The 16,453-nt window shown below is 41.1% G+C and overlaps 1 long non-coding RNA gene across 1 annotated transcript; it reads right to left on the bottom strand.

The window, feature by feature from the left end:
• Positions 1-995: 995 nt before the first annotated feature.
• Positions 996-16,317, bottom strand: LOC147210239 (uncharacterized). Its single transcript, XR_015102958.1, has 3 exons — positions 16,236-16,317; positions 6,573-6,741; positions 996-1,604 (listed from the first exon to the last, which is right to left on the bottom strand). It is a non-coding gene; the product is annotated as an uncharacterized LOC147210239 (long non-coding RNA).
• Positions 16,318-16,453: the final 136 nt, after the last annotated feature.

Here is a 16,453-nt window from a genome sequence, read left to right as displayed (position 1 = left end):
TTGAAATAAAGTGACATCCACCATGACCTCAGTCATATTTTGACAAAAAATATTGTTATACTTAAAAGATGTCCTCATGATGCTTGGCCACGTCTGCTAAAATCTTCTACAGCCTTCGTTAAACAGCTCATCCAATTCTACTGATGGAATGAAATGATTGATAAATATAATGTAATCAGTATTTGGCTCTATTTTTTGTGTTTTCTGAGAAAATGACTTGAGCCATTGTATTAGGAAGGTCACAAAGTGTGATCAGTGCGTATAACTTGATGGTGCCTTTGCACATGTCGATGCATGTATTTCTAATTTGGCGATAAACACTTGAACATGATTACAAATTTGGTTCACCTCTAAAAGAGTTTCTAAACGTACATTGATTTCTTCTGAGAGACTTGTTAGAAAATTAAAGGTAATATTGCAAAATGTTTCTTTTCTTTATGATTCCGCTACTTTCAAATCCGACAGATAGATTCCATCAAATTAAAACGGGCTCAAGTTGTTGATGAAAAATGAAAGCGTACTTTCAATTTGGGTAAATTATAGTTTGGGTTGTGTCTTCAGTTTTGCGTTTCACTAACTTTGCTAAACCCATTTTTGTAAACTGACTTAAAGACCAATTCCTATTGACACTAAAATTCAGTAAGTTGTACTTTTTTTGACCAAGGTATGTTGACATGAAACTTTCTTCCTTGAGAATTCCATTCTTCTCTGCAGACGTACTCCTGTTTACTCTGGGTTAAACATACGGTGAGCCATGAGACACATCATTCTTCTCTTAGTGGACTTGACGGGTTAATAAGTTATCTCAAAACAAAGGAGTGACAATTCCTCCGCCGCAAACTGAAGGCTTCCTTCCTTAGGCCTGGGTCACTCGGGTTATCAGGGACAATGGCGATCAATAGGAAGTGCTCTGGCCAATCACGTTGCGGCTCTGTCATTCACCCTTTCACACACGTACACTTACACATGCACACACAAATACGCGTGCGCACGGCCCCAGTGCCCACACATTGAAATGGCAAAATGAAAATAATCTGCACTTGTATTTTGATTTGCAACCAACTTTATTCTGGCATCTTCACACACGTGGCCAAAACAAACTCACCCAAGCTATTAAGAACCAGTGCTCAGCTTTGAAATTTACCAGAGAGGTAATAAAAATAATGTATTATTGCGGCAACCACAAGCGTAGGAATATGCACTCCATCATTCTGAGACATGTATTTATTTAGTTCTTCTAAAATAAAAAACATTTTTCATCCCAACCTCTGAATGGATGTGCTGGTACACTTAATTTCTTGAGTTGTTAGTGGTTGTCTAACCGACGAGAAAAGTACACGGAACCAACATGATTTTGTCATGCCACATTCGTGTTTGCCTGGGGTTTATTGGGTCTGCAATGAGATCATTTCCCAGATATGACCCACTCTGCCTTAACTTTGTCACAAACGGTCTGTTAACGCTCAGAGTTCAGTGTCTGTTCAATGGTTGCCTTCCTGTGCTGTGTCCTGGTTGCCCTCTTGATATGACTCAGTCATTTGGTGGGTGAAGGCGTCGTCTGCATCATCGGTGGCCAGAATGACTGTACAAGGGCGCAGGCATCTCTGAGAACCCAAAAGACAACCATTGTTTCACTCATTTGCAAGGCTTGAAATAAGGGATTTTGCATTAGGGTCCTAAAAAACTTCCCTGGGCTGGATGCGCACCTGTTACATTTCCTATGTGTGGGAAGTAGGCGGGCCAGGCATGCTTTAAATTTGAAGCGGTTTATACCACGCCAGCTATCTAACAACGAGCTTTAGCTAGCTACCGCTACAGTGAAACACGGACTCGCTCCCGAGTAATTGCCTTCGCAATGCTAATCTACACTTCTGCCAAGTATTGTCCTCATGAAAGGGATGACGAGGAAAGACGGAGAAACCATGCTAATTGCTAACCTAAAATCGAGTACACTTCTCACAGACATCTGTCTTAAATAGCGTTAAAGAGGAGCGCATAGGGAGCAAAATAGCAGGCAAAATAATGTGTCTGGACTCTGAAAAGAAAATCATACTAGCTCAACTGATTCGGAAATGAAATAAATTCAGTTTATGACAGTTAGGTGCAACTGACTACTGTATAAGGTTTAAAGTACATAAATAAATTCTGAAATATTCACAACATAATGTTATTTGTTTTTGCAATAGAGTCCTGAATTTGGATTGTGACTTTAGAAGTCTGCACATGAAATGTTCTCTTACTTAGTTAGATCTTCCAAATATTCAATTGAGCTTTGCTTTGAGACTAGACAATTTGGAGCTATACACAATGTGAATTGCCACGATAAAATTGTTGATTAGCTATATAAAAACAAACAAACAAACAAACAAACAACCCCCCACCCCCAATTGTTCATTTTTAATATATATTTTTTTTAATATTTATTTTTTAACAAAACCCCTGTTTCAGGTGGCTGGGATTAAAAATTTGCTCCACAAAATTAGAAAGCTACTTATCAAATGAAGTCAGCGATTTGCTCCAAAAAGAAAGAAAGACAAATTTTGAGCTTTGCATTTGTGGCTCATTGTGGAACACCCACTGTGTCTCTCTCTAAAATACTCACTGCAGTGGTTTATCGAGAACAGACAATAGTCGCTCAATGGTGAGGTAAACGGCAGATTAGTTGATTGTGGTGCCACATTTGTTAATGACATTTCACTGAATGGGACTTTCTTGTGCTGACACAGATGGGTTTAACTCCTTTTCCGTGGAGGTCCAGAAACACTGAAAGGAAACTAAATTAACAACCACGCAGTCAGTGCGGGCCCACTGTGAGTGTGGAAGAATTTTGTACGGACGCCAAAGCATTCATGCAACAATACGGTCGCTCTCTGATGAGTGGTCGTCTAGCTCTCGGGGGAGTGCAGCACTCCAGGAAAGAGACTCTTCACTTGTGTGATGCTACAGGCCAAATAGAGAGCGAAGAGAATAGAGACAAGTTGGAGCTTATTTACTTGTTGGTTGCCATAACAGAAAGGCTGTTAAGTAGCCTTGCTTGATGTGTTCACGCTTGCTTAATGAGGCACAACAAAATGCAAACGGTCAGAGGTCATCATTACCGATGTCGTCACTGCCCCAAACCTCTCGGGGCTCCGACCTTTTCACTCAGAAAAATAATCAACCCTTGTATCGAGGCTGTTCGTTAGAATGGGCAGAGTGACTATAGTCAGTGCAGGTGTTGTTCTTTGCATTTTGCAACATATTGATTGATTTATTTCAAAACAATTCGGTTAGCTTAAAAAAACAGTCATGACAGAATTGCACAGGAAAATGAAGCCAAAACATGGGATGAAGCTGCAACGTATGAAGCCAATGCCTTTATTTTACAAAAACAAAACTCGAAAGTCAAGCCCACAAATATTTAAACCCTTTCTTTTATGCTTGGTTCATATATTTATTCAGTATTTTTATGAGGTTTAAACATTCTTTTAAAACATTGTACCTTATATGTTGCACCAGTAAAAAAAAAACTTTCATGAAGAAGGCAAAAAACATATAGAAGGTATTCCCAAGTATACATTTATTCAGGAAGTTTCAATTTGGGGGGAACGTTTATTTTTCAAAAACTGAGACCAAGAACAGTAGAGCTCAGACTGGCTCTCAAAATCTCCTTTCCGCAATCGTGTTGACAGCAGCGAACCATTTCCAGTTGGATTCCAAACTTCAGCTTTTAACCACCTGCTTGAGAATGTGGGTGGTGAAATTGCATGATTCTAGTTACTAGTACCGTTAAGTAAAAAAAAAAGCTAAACTTTTTTGTAATTAGAAGCGGAAATCCAACTTGAACTGATTCGCTGCCATTAACACCATTAGCAGTGTGTTTGGAAATATGCTCCAAGTGTGCATTGCTTCACTCCGACTGTTCGGAAATTTAGGGCGTTGTTCAAATGTGCCTTACGATAAATCAGAGTGCCCGAAAAAAAGGAGTGCCGGTGCTCTACACGCTCTAACTGGGGACACAGTGCACTCAGTGCGTCAGGCAATACAGATGGAAGAGTTCAACATGAGTTCCTGATTGTTTTTTTTTTTTTTAACATAGGTTGCGTTTGGAAATTAATGCAAGGGGAGCACACTCTGCCTCTCCGAACACACACACACACACACACACACACACACACACACACACACACACACACACACACACACACACACACACACACACATTGAATTTCCGAACACACACTTGGGATTTTGGTTGCCAATCCTGTATATACAATTTGCCCCTCAGTATAGGTTGCAGGACGAGGCAAAGTATAAAAAAAACTGCAATTTATTGTGGAAAATATACCAGAAGAGAAAAATCCCGGAGCCGTCCCTGCCTGGCAAACTCAACAGGAAAAACTCCAATACATGTGGGGGAGCCATGTTGTTTTTGTTGATTTCAGTAAAGAGATAGCATCACTTCTTCCTACTCCTTTGAACATAATAATTGTGTTGTATGATGACCGATTTCTCTTTCCTTTTTACTATTTTACTTACCTTACTTTCTGTCAATGTATTACTGTATATGTTTTTATGTTCAAGAAACAAACAAACAAACAATCACCCACTCATTGCTTTTTGACTTCTTTTGCAGATGTTAGGTTCACTTAGGTGCAAATTTCAGCAATGATAATGTAAAAGAGGAGCATCATGTACTGTATTTCACACAGAGATTTTTTTTTAAATGTAATTAGCACTCAGACGGTGACAAGTGCAAGCGATTGTGCTATTAGGACTCTATGGAAAGTGCAGCGTGTCGTGTTTGAATGTGAATGTTTGTTTGGATCTTTGTTTTGGTGTGTCCTGTGATTGGCCGGTGTGTACCTGCCTTTCACCCCACGGCAGCTGGGATATGTTGTTAATAACATTTCCCTCCTCTCTAATAAAAGAACATTTTGATCACCATGGTGACGTCAAATATTATAACTGATTAAACTGGGACATCAGGGCCATCCCAGACCCTATATTGAGTAAATAATTTAAATGAGGCGGCACAGAGTATGGAATGCTTGGAAAGTCGACCCCCTTCTCAAAGTATGAGAAAATGCCAGATTGTATTGAGAACCTCCATCCTTCTCCACAGCTCTCCCAGATCTCCTGCTGTGCTCTAATATAACTTGAGAAGAGGGCACAGAGGCCAGCGCCATCGGTGAGTACATTATAGTAGAAGCTGTCGCATTGCCGTGCAATATTACTAAATACTAGCTGCCACTTTGGGGGTTGCTGAGGAGAAATGCTCGCTTTTGGTAGGTGGGGAGTCAGGATTTCACAGTGGGTTTTGTTTGATTAAAAGGGTACCAGCACAGTGGTGAGCGCTGGGACCCAACTGCTTGCATAACAGCAACATATATTACAATGATCAGTTAGGGGCCGGAGCAGGTTCCCACAACTAACACAAAATGAAGTGGGGAGCATGCGGCGAGAGAGATTTAAATGCCGGAGGTCTTTTTAATATTATCTCTCCTTGAAAAGTGCAGCTCTCATACTGACTGGCCACATCGTTATGAGGCACACCTCTAATGAGATCCAATGGTAAAACTAGAGCAAATATTCTACCTTTGTTTGATACAACTTGCATTGGATCACATTTACGCCATGCATTGTGTTGTAGCTGGTCAGTGTGTACACTTAAATGTGGAAGAATATATGAAGGACTGTGTGGATAACGTGAAAAATGAACAATGAAAGACTTTGCATTTCAGTTTTTATTTTGAATGAGGTGAATAGCAGTTCCAGTAATCTGTAAAGTAAATCCCCTTAAATTGCCGACTTTCATGATACTAGCTACATTTTGCCTTACAGCTTGTGTAAAATTGTGTATTTGTGTGTGTGTGTGTGTGTGTGCTTGAGTGCGTGTTTGTGTGATAACAATAAAGATAACAACACATCCTAATACGTTTTTTTGAAGGGCCACAAAACTAACTGTAATGGTAAGAGATGAGGAAAAAAATCCATCATCAATGCTTCTGTTGTCATGTATTTATTTATTTATTGATAATTTTGTGTTCCACTGTTCTCCCGTTGCACCATAGCAATAATTTTGCTATTCACTTCTGACTACAGTATTGTTAATGTGGTGAATACTGACAGCAGACTGGAATATTGACATTTCGTCTTACTACATGACATACTGAAATATAAGGCTAGTAAAATTTTCTTTTGGATCATACTTTGGTTATGCATTTGAATTTAAGCACATAACATTTTCAGGAGATGACATGAGAGTCAGAATTTCTATATCTGTGGTTCAATTTTTCTTCCTGTAATGAGTTTCTGCCAACCATATGACTATTTGTATTGTTTTTTTTTTTTTACATTTAAATTGTGCGAATGAGCGTTCATAATGCGTTTTTAAAACTTCCTAAAACGATAATTTCTAACATATGTACAGCAATTCCCAAGTTCGGCGTACTAAAAGTGATTCCTAACCAGTGTGCAGTGGTAGCACCATAAGAGCATTATTGACCACCGTTTTAGTCAAGTTACACTCACAAGGCACTGACCTCTGCTCTCACTTGGCCCCCACCAATCCTCCTTCCTCCCAATCTCACCTTGGGCCAGAGTGTTCCGTTTGCTCCTGCTGCTTCACCTTCTCTTTTTGCTCTCCTGCTGGGGACATTGTAAAGAGCCAAGGCACTGCAGAGAGGCTCTCACAGGTGAAAAAGGCCTGAGGACTAGCTCCCCTGCTGGGCTGCGACACGTGCTCGCCGACTGCCATTTCTGTGGGTGGAGAAAGCGTCCTTTTTAACACACAAGCACCTTGAAAGAACAACACAGTCCGCTGAAGAAAGTTTTTTTATGGGGGCCCCTCATTGGTGTTTTCATTTGAAAAACGTCACACAACTCATTTTTAGCTTTCACACAAGCGTAAAAGAATTTAACCACTAATGTATTATTCTAAGATGTTAAAACAATAAAACCCTCTACCTTATGATTACATAAGTGACAAGTATGGCGTTTCAAGCCACTTGTTGCCGGGTAGAGTTCATATAGGTTAAATGGTAAGATAAGGAATGACAGAAACAGGAGGTCAGAAAACCACTTATGAAGTTTAAACCGTTAAAATAAAATACTACTTTCATATCATAAGTGACAAGTACAGAGCGGCGAGACAGTCCTCAACTATTTAGCTAGCAGGCAATGTTAGTGCTCTACATCTTTGTGCCGTAGCTACTCCTCTTTTCATAAACAGACACAGGGAAGTCAAGGCAGTCACTTCTGAAATTTAAATCGATAAAACAGTAAAGCACTCTACCTGCAACAAATGATAAGCAAAGAGGAGCCAGGCAGTCGGTAGCTAGCATAGCGGCTAATGTTAAATGTCTGAATCTTCACTCAATGGTCCTTTCTAAACAGCAAAAAGAGGATAACATCTATCAGATGGGGTAACACAGATTTGATGCAGAGAATTTTTCACTCACATTCACATTACTTTCTATAGAGTGTTCGTAGCCCTCAAACAAAACACACAAATGCCTTTTTGAGTCAGATGACGACAAGAGAGTCACTGCACCATATTAATTCGAAAATACAGATGTGGAATACAGAAAAAAAAAATACGTGAAGTAAGTTTTAATGCACAATCACCACTAGATGTCCCGTTGAGCTTTTTAGCTCACCAAATTAGTGCCTAGCCTTGGTAAGCCACAATGCCACAAAGAACTCCCCCAGACATAAACGAGATCCACATAACCGAGTATGAAATATGCTTTTATATTCCTGTCAAGAGCCGAGGCGCGACAGCGGACTGTGGCAAGGCGACATACGCAAGACTCAGCCACTTCCCGCTGTTTGCAGCTTCAGTGGCGAGCTATTTCAGAGGTTATTGATGTGTGTGCTGACTGGGAGCATTCAAAACAACTACTCTGCTGCAACAGGTTACAAGTCCAACTTGCCACTCATTAGGCTCTAACTGATTGTAATCCAGTCTTTGAGAAGTAGTGGCCCGCTATGGGGTTTTTCTGCACATGTGAGGGCCCCCACCGTCCCTTGTGCTTGTCCACCTCACTCAGCAGCATGGTCGCGAGTCCAAACACAATTGGCTCTCTCAGATGTAATCATTAAAGCGGGCGGGAGAGCATGGGCTCTTTTATACCTCAAGCTTCTGTGGACCAGCTTGAAACCAGGCACAGTGGTTACACTGCCTACCCAGTGGGAGAGCCCCATCCTGGGCTGGCTATTGTTGGCCTCACCCTTCAACTGGCAACCTGTGGTTCGGTTGCACCAGCTTGATTTGTATGCCAAGGTCTTTCACTAAAGCCGACCAGGCAGGGGTGCTGGGTCAATATTGGTTTTGAGTGCTTGAGGAAAAATGTCAAATTGTTAAATTCTATTGATGTCCTCCCACTGGCATTTGTTTCTGCAAAGGGGAAAAAAAGACTAGTGGGCCGTTAGTGTAAACAGGGCTTTGTCTTAAGGCTCAGCTTCCAGCAGGCAACTTAGACTGCACAGACCACAGAGAGGTCTGATCCGACTTCAGAATGGCCAAACAGTGGAGGTAAGAGGCAAATGTTAAGCTAAGAACGATGGTAAAAATTGCAAATAACCATAAAAACTTGTAAACGAATTCCATATGGTCACTTGCGTGCCAATTTATTTATTTGTTTATTTATTTATACAAATTACCATGTGACCTATGTGCTCCCTTCTTTCCCATGCCATTTCATAGATGTGTATGATGTCTCCTCAGGGTTTCTCCCAGAAAGCCCGCTGGCTTCATAATATATATTTCATTTTAGTAATGTAATTTATAATATTTACATCCATTGATAGGCCTGTCATAATAGCACATTTTTTCAGAACGATATATTTACCAGAAACTATCACATGAAAGGTTTATTTTTTTTGTACTGGTTGTATTGGTGCGCCCAACTCTCTTTCTAGGTCTCACCAGCATGAAAGTAAAATGCAACCATTTTTTTTTTTTACCACATCACATTTCTAGAGCTGCTAACCAATAGAAATTTATAAACAAATTATCTTAATTTTCCTGTTTTTAAAATTATTTCAGAAACATTACAGCAGAAGTACACGCGGGAGCATTTTCTTGATACTTATTTAATAATAAAGCTTCAAAGAATAAAGTTATTTCCTCAGCAGTGGCATTTCAACAATCCACACATGCACACATGGCAGGACCCCAAACATTTTAGTGCTACCGGCCATTTTCATGTGAAGATGTTTTCAAGAAACAAAATAAAAACCAAATGATGAATAATATCGCACAGATCACCAGATTTGTTCGTGGCGTTGGAGGTAGAGTGGCTCGACAGTTTGAGTGGTTAGCATTTACCTGAGCCTAACCACAGCCCGTCTCGACAGCCCCACTTTAGTTTATGCTCACTTGCCGCTTGCGGCGCCTGACAACCATCCCTGGAGGTCCCGCTGGTAGCGCTCTCATTTCCGCGATATGGCAGGTGCAGTGAAAAGTTGCAAGAATTACTCAATTCTTGCAACTTTTCTTGCAACGCGCGCACACACACACACACACACACAGACAGACACACACACACATTCCTGAAATGGTTACACCGCTGCAAATAATAACATTTACATTTGCAAATCAAGTCGCTTCAGTCTGTCTTGTAAAGAGAGAGAAAGACAAGCTGTTTTATCGAGGTTTACCCTTCTTCATTTTGCTTTCCGCACTCTCCTGTCTGTTTCAGCCTTGCAGGAATATATGATCCTTTCTAAAATGGCCCCAATGAACACAAAGCCGTAAAGCAATTCTGTTTTTACACCACTGGTACTCCATGCTTTCTCCTCCATTTCTCCCTACTTTCTTGCTCCCTTTTCACCTACCAAACTTTATTAGGTGGAAGGCTGTTGTGCTATCGCAACATGTCATTTCCTTCATTGGCAGACAGGGAGTGAACATGGTAAGAGCATGTAAAAGGCACATAAAGGCCCGTAAAGCTTTGAATGAAAAAAATTTACTGAAATGAAATTACAAGTGATATTAATGTGACTATACTCGGTTGTTAAATTGATTATTAAATCTTAAATAATTGAGTGTTCTTAAGCTCTCAGTATGTTTTGTTGTATCACTGCCAATTGATTACTAAGCACGCAAGGGCACCAGCACAAAGCAAACGTGTAAGTCACACATTGTTGCAAGGTGACACACAGATATTGCTAATGTTATTGTTGTATTTAACCAGCGACAGTAATCCTCTCTACTATGGACCCTTTTGTCAACGAAAGCAAAGGAAAGACTCAGTCAAGTATTACGAGGTGCAAAATTGTGAAAATAACATTGCCGATATTAAAAATATTTAATCCTTTCAGGATTGTGATGTCATGTTGACAGGGTGCCCAATAGTAAATGCATCTCGGGAGGTTGAAAAGCCCCATCTGATGCAAAGAGGAACCTTCAGCCACCACAATGCGTGTGTATTCTATGTTTGCTCAAGAAACATCACAGCTGTAAAAAAGGATGCACGGGATCGCACGAGTACAGCCTCCAAATGTGTCATTCATTGCCAACGCACTCCTCCTTCGGTAGCGTTGACTTTGCACAAACATATTTGCACGTTGTGAATTGCTGACTCTGCAGCGAGAGGCTGAGCAAACAACTCTTTGTGCCTGCTGGAAGGATAAGAACAAATGGAGCGAACCAATGACCAATGACATTGGTTAAGTATCACACCTGTCAAGGAGAAATACATCATATTTGTCTCCGGGGCTACCGCTGCCAGGGATACAGTGTTTACAAGAGCCCCGTGAGAGGAAGTTGCAAAAAATAGCTCAAACATGAAGATCAGTTGCTGCTTCGGGGAATTACTTGCTAACAAAAGACCTTCTTACTTGGCTAGAATAACTTAGCGGTTGCTTGCTGGGGCTTTACTTCCCGCGCTTCCTCCATTGATCGGCGACTTCCATAGCGAAACAGAATGCGGGATGAAGATGTATTGAGGTTTCTTCAACCACATTTGACACTTCTCTGTGATTAATCTTCCAGAGTGGATCACCGAATTGCACACTACTTTGGAGTCAGCCAATCCTCCATTAAGCGTCTCCAGTTGGTCCAGAATGCTGCTGCTCGCCTCTTGGCTGTTACTCGTAAGAGGGAGCACATCACTCCTGCTCTGGCATCCCTTCACTGGCTCCCGATACATTTTTGAGTTATTTTTAAGATCCTCTTATTTGTTTTCAAATCTTTAAATAGTCTCGCTCCACCTTACCTCTCTGAGCCCCTGCACCCCTACAAACCTGCCCGGTGCCTCAGGTCTGCGGACCAGATATTGTTAGACGTACCAAGAACTATGTGGAGGCTCAGAGGCGATCGAGATTTTTCCGTTGCTGGTCTCTCTCTTTGGAATGACCTCCCACTTTTCTTTAAAACTCGTCTCAAAAATAATTTCTATTCTTTGGCTTTATTTTTACTATTTTTGTGACTAACATCCACCGCCATAGCGTTTGCGACGCAACAGAGAAAATGCAGACATCAACAAGAAATGATGAACAAATATTTATGACACACAGGTACTCGCTGGCATCTACTTGAATTTTCTCCACCACTGTTTTAAATGCAGAAACCTCAGCTTTACTCCACTGACCACCTTCAGGAGTCATTTTCTTTATTGGTATGTTTGATTCCCGCTCTGTCCGAGTCTTGGGCTAGACACTTCACCCACCTTGCCTCTAGCGTCGCTCACACCGGTTTACGGCTAATTGTGAATGTTTGGTGGTGGTCGGAAGGGGCTGTTAGCGCACAGTGGCAGCGACGCTTCCGTCGTAATGTTGTTTGTCACCACTAAAGTGTGAATGTGTGAGGAATTGTATAATATATCCTTTGTGGAGTGCTTTGAGTGTGTCCAGAAAAGCGCTTTAGAAATCTGATGCATCATTATTGGTTAATGGACTGCTAATGTTTCATATTTATTGGTCAATGCTCTTTCTCTGTAGATTTGATTTAGCACGAATGTGTTGTTTTTATGTATGCGCATATGTATAGAGTGCGTCATGTGATTGGCATATTTTGATCAAAATCTGACAGGGCATATCAGAATTTTATTCACATTTGGAAGAGGCAAAACATTCTGCATTTTTTTTCTGACCCATTTCCAGATTGGTACATGTGGGAAAATCCAGTCTCAAGACAAATTTGATTGCAATGCGGTCGAAATAAAAATGGAATCTTTGTTCTGTGCACAAAAATTGGTTGGTAGGCAAATAATTCAGAGCCTTCAAGTTTCCCCAGCCGAATACAATTACACATTTATCACAATTGGGGTTTAAAAATATTTGTTTTTACGGAAACCAAGCACAAGGCTTTCACTGGTTCAGGTTATTTGTATTCATGATGCAAAAAAAAAAAAAGGAATCCTGGAATCCCCAAAATAAAATCAAGGGAAATTGTCAACTCAGCAGATTCTTCTTTAATGCAGTTTTCATCTTCAACCAACAAAATGTTCTGAGAACACAGCACTACGGAGGGCATAAAACAAAGTGTTTGCCAAGGAAACTGCGGGCCGTGCGTTGTCGTCTGGAGTTTTGGTTTATTGACATCATTTAAACTGTCAACAAAGACATGTCCTAGTAAATGACAATGGCTGAAGTAGGAGGAAGAGCGAGGGGCATACAGTGTTAAATGAAGTCCGATGTCAGCCTTTTAGTTGTTTTTATTGAGCAGTCAAGTGGATGTGCAGCTCAGCAGGGGGCTTCAGAGGGAATGCTCTTTCATACTCAGGGGTCAATCAGGCCTGTACATTCGAATGCGCTTACTTCTACTACTTGTATTTACATAGCTACAGTACATCTGATGTTTTCCTTTAGGAGAGTGTTATGTAATAATTTAGGCTCAGGAAAACTATGCACACAAGTTCTTTAACTTGCCAAGTCCACAAAACCAAGGCCGGAGATTTGACACCAGAACCTTTGACCGTGAGCAGGCGTGCTATATGCATGCATACAATAATGTTTTGTTGGATAAATCGAGGGGAAAAGCTGTTACCGTATTTTCTGCACTATAAGGTGCACCTAAAAGCTTTTAAGTTTCCCAAAAGCCGACAGTGCGCCCTATAATTCGATGCGCCTTATATATGGTGTTACAGTCTCTTTACATTCCCTATTGAGTTCTTTCCCCCTTTAGTGGTCCTATGGCATCTAGTGGTGATTATTCACAGGAACCAATTGTAACCTAAAAGGGTTCTGCCCGACAGTTATCGGCATGTGCATTCGCCAACACACACTTCGCCAACAGACAACTACTTGGTGAGCTCTGCGCAGCCATCATGAAACGAAGGAAATACCAAAAGCATAGTTAATTACTGACTAAACGAAGGAAGAAGGAGACAAGCAAGACTTCTAAGGATATTTAGCCCCGTGTGGGTGTGAGCCCACGAGGTTTGTGTGCCTTTTTGTTGAATCAGTTGTCTTCATAACTTTTGTCTTTCATTTATTGTTTTGGAATGCCATTTGTACTACAATTGGAGCTTCTATTCTATGCGCCTTATAATGCAGTGTGCCCTATATTTGAAAAATGTTTTAAAATAGGCATTTCATTGATGGTGCGCTTTATAATCTGAAGTGCTTTATAGTGCAGAAAATACAGTAAAAACAAAGAGCTAAATTGATGTTGGATTGACTGAACAGACCTTTCACATTCCGTATTTTGTAATTGAACACACACTACGCACGCATCAGAGAAGCAAACGAATGAAACAAAAGTACTAATGATGCTTCCCCTTGTCAACGCCACACATGGACGGTTGGGCTGAATTCTCCATCCTTTCTCCTATTCACGTTTAGTGGTCACATATTGTATCTTCGTTTTACTGTTTCCTCCTCTTCAGACAAATACAAGAGACCCAAGGGGCTTTGTTGCTTTTCACTTAACTTTGTTGTGTGACACTTCCAATACGTTGTGCAAAGGAGGTTGCATGACGTGTATAAATTGACGGATTACCATGTCTGAGAAGTTTTGGTGCTTCCTCTCACGACAACCCTCACCCTACAATGCTCTAAACTTCAGGGTCATAATCCGGTGAGTTAAGCAATACAACAAATCTATTGCCGACGCTGACACATCTAACAAATAAGTGTTGGGCCAATTCACATGCAAAGAAAAGAAGGGGAGAAATGAACCAAAACATGCAGGTATGAAGAGACAGATTTATTCTTCATGACTACAGGGGGGTGTTGGTTTGTAATTATCAGTAATGCACATCACTGCACAAGCTTGCTACATTGTTGAAGAAGTAAAACACAATAGCATGACCGTATTTCGGGTTATTCCGTGCACATGTGACTCAGATGTTTCCAGTCATCTGATAGCTAATCAGCCGAGGCATCAATAAACAACTGTTCTTTGAATGATGCAGATCACGGTTGATCATCTGACGCAAGTTGATTTCCAGTCTCCATGCTCAATGACCACGCCACCAATGATTGATTACAGACCTTAAAGATCCCAATAAGGGCAACAAAGTGGATTTGCTTTTGTTACGCCCTACCGCCAAGTCATGAGCCAAACTAACAAATACAATCAACTTAAAAATAGTTCAAATAGTGTAACTGTGAATAGAATGTGACTTAAGTATCCATGTCCAAATTGACAGAGCAAACAACGATCAGCTCAGTAATTTAAGAGACAAAATCTATTCAATTATCATTTACATTTTTTCAGTTTATTCACATGTCAAAAAATACAGTTGCATATTTTCCACCATCAGGGCAACCTGAAGTTTACCAGATGATCACATGTCAAAGTGACACCTCGTAGAAGCTACTTAAATGCTTTTGGGTGGGGGCACAGGACAAAAAAACAGCACAAACGTGGCAACGGGCATCATATTGGACCATGGTGACCATTTATGTGCATTTTAAAAAATGTTTTCAAACTTATATAAATAGCTAATATATAAAACTTATACAAACATTCCAAGCCCTCTAATGTCACATGTAGTTCTTTATCATTGTGAAAAAGCTATTACCAGGGCCAGACATATTGTCACCAATTCCATGTCTCGTTTAGCTGGTAATAGAAAACGGAGAAAACATAAAAACATTTCGCACCTATTCCAGGCGATTCAGTTGGGCTGTTGTGCAAACGCACTGTGGCACGTATCATTTGTATGACCCTCCAAAATTAAAGATGATGGAAAATAATCTCGGCGGTGGTAGAGTGGTTAAGGTGTCGACCTCACAGTGCAGAGGTTGTGGGTTCGATCCTGGCTCCGCCCTTCAAAATTAAAGATGATGGAAAATAATCTCGGCGGTGGTTGAGTGGTTAAGGTGTCGACCTCACAGTGCAGAGGTTGTGGGTTCGATCCTGGCTCCGCCCTTCCTGTGTGGAGTTTGTACGTTCTCCCCGTGTCTGCGTGGGTTTCCTCCCACATTCCAAAAACATGCATGGCAGTCTGATAGAACACTCTAAATTGTCCCTCTGTGTGAGTGTGAGCATAGATGGTTGTATATCTGTGTGTGCCCTGCGATTGGCTGGCAAACGGTTCAAGGTGTCCCCCGCCTACTGCCCGAAGACGGCTGGGATAGGCTCCAGCAGCCCCCGCGACCCTTGTGAGGATAAAGCAAATCGGAAAATGGATGGATGGTTGGATGGAGGGATAGAAAATAATTTCATAGATGCAATCTCAACGTCCTTATAAAATCATGCACTTCACTTAATTTCCATTATATTTGACAGACTATCATTTGTTTGTCAGAACCACACACACATCGAACCAGCAGCCAAGTTGACTTCTGCAACAAAGCATCTGCCAATATGTGCAAAACTGCATTGTGCAAAGATGCTCAATGTAACATTCGGAAGTCATTAATGAAACCTTTTCTGTATGGACTCAAATGTACTGAAGGAGGCACTGTTACACACGTTGGGGTCATGCAAAAATATTAAAAAATAAAAACGGTACATATCTCTACAAAACAAAGCTGGTTAAAAAACATCTCAGTCATAACCACTGAAATATGATTAAGGGTCGGAAATAGAGAATGAACGGGAAAAATAGCTCACAGTGCTTATTTTCGCACACAATGAAGAACGTGATCCTCTAATCCACTGCCACAGGTGCACAAATACCTGTGTAAGCAGAGTTAATACTGATAAAGACTCTTGGAAGAAGAAAAGAGAGCAGGGTGAAAAAAGTTCCCACACTTGTCTGTTTTGTTTCTTCCTACAAAATGCAAAGCGGCAAGCCAGCCGTGAATGACGTGTGCTTCTCTGTGTACGCGTGAGACAGACTCGTGAAACTCACCTGCTGGTAAGACTCTTTTGTTTAGCCCTCATTCAGAAAGCGGCCGGTGTGGCGAGTCCCTCCCTGAGGCGGCAGTTTCTCCCAGGTAGGAGAGAGCAGATGTGGGAGGAGATTTCTCACCATGCTCTCTAACCGTTCTCACCGCACTTGATTGGTGGAACGTTACGTCATCATGGCTGAAATGCGACTCTGCTGCAGTGGTCCAGGCAGGTGGACTA

This window comes from Hippocampus guttulatus, chromosome 1 (assembly GCF_054856545.1).
Source record: "Hippocampus guttulatus isolate MCC_2025c chromosome 1, RoL_Hgut_1.0, whole genome shotgun sequence".
Classification (NCBI taxonomy): Eukaryota; Metazoa; Chordata; class Actinopteri; order Syngnathiformes; family Syngnathidae; genus Hippocampus; species Hippocampus guttulatus.
The sequence above is the reverse complement of the archived record's forward strand: the minus strand, read 5'-3'. Positions and strand labels throughout refer to the sequence as shown.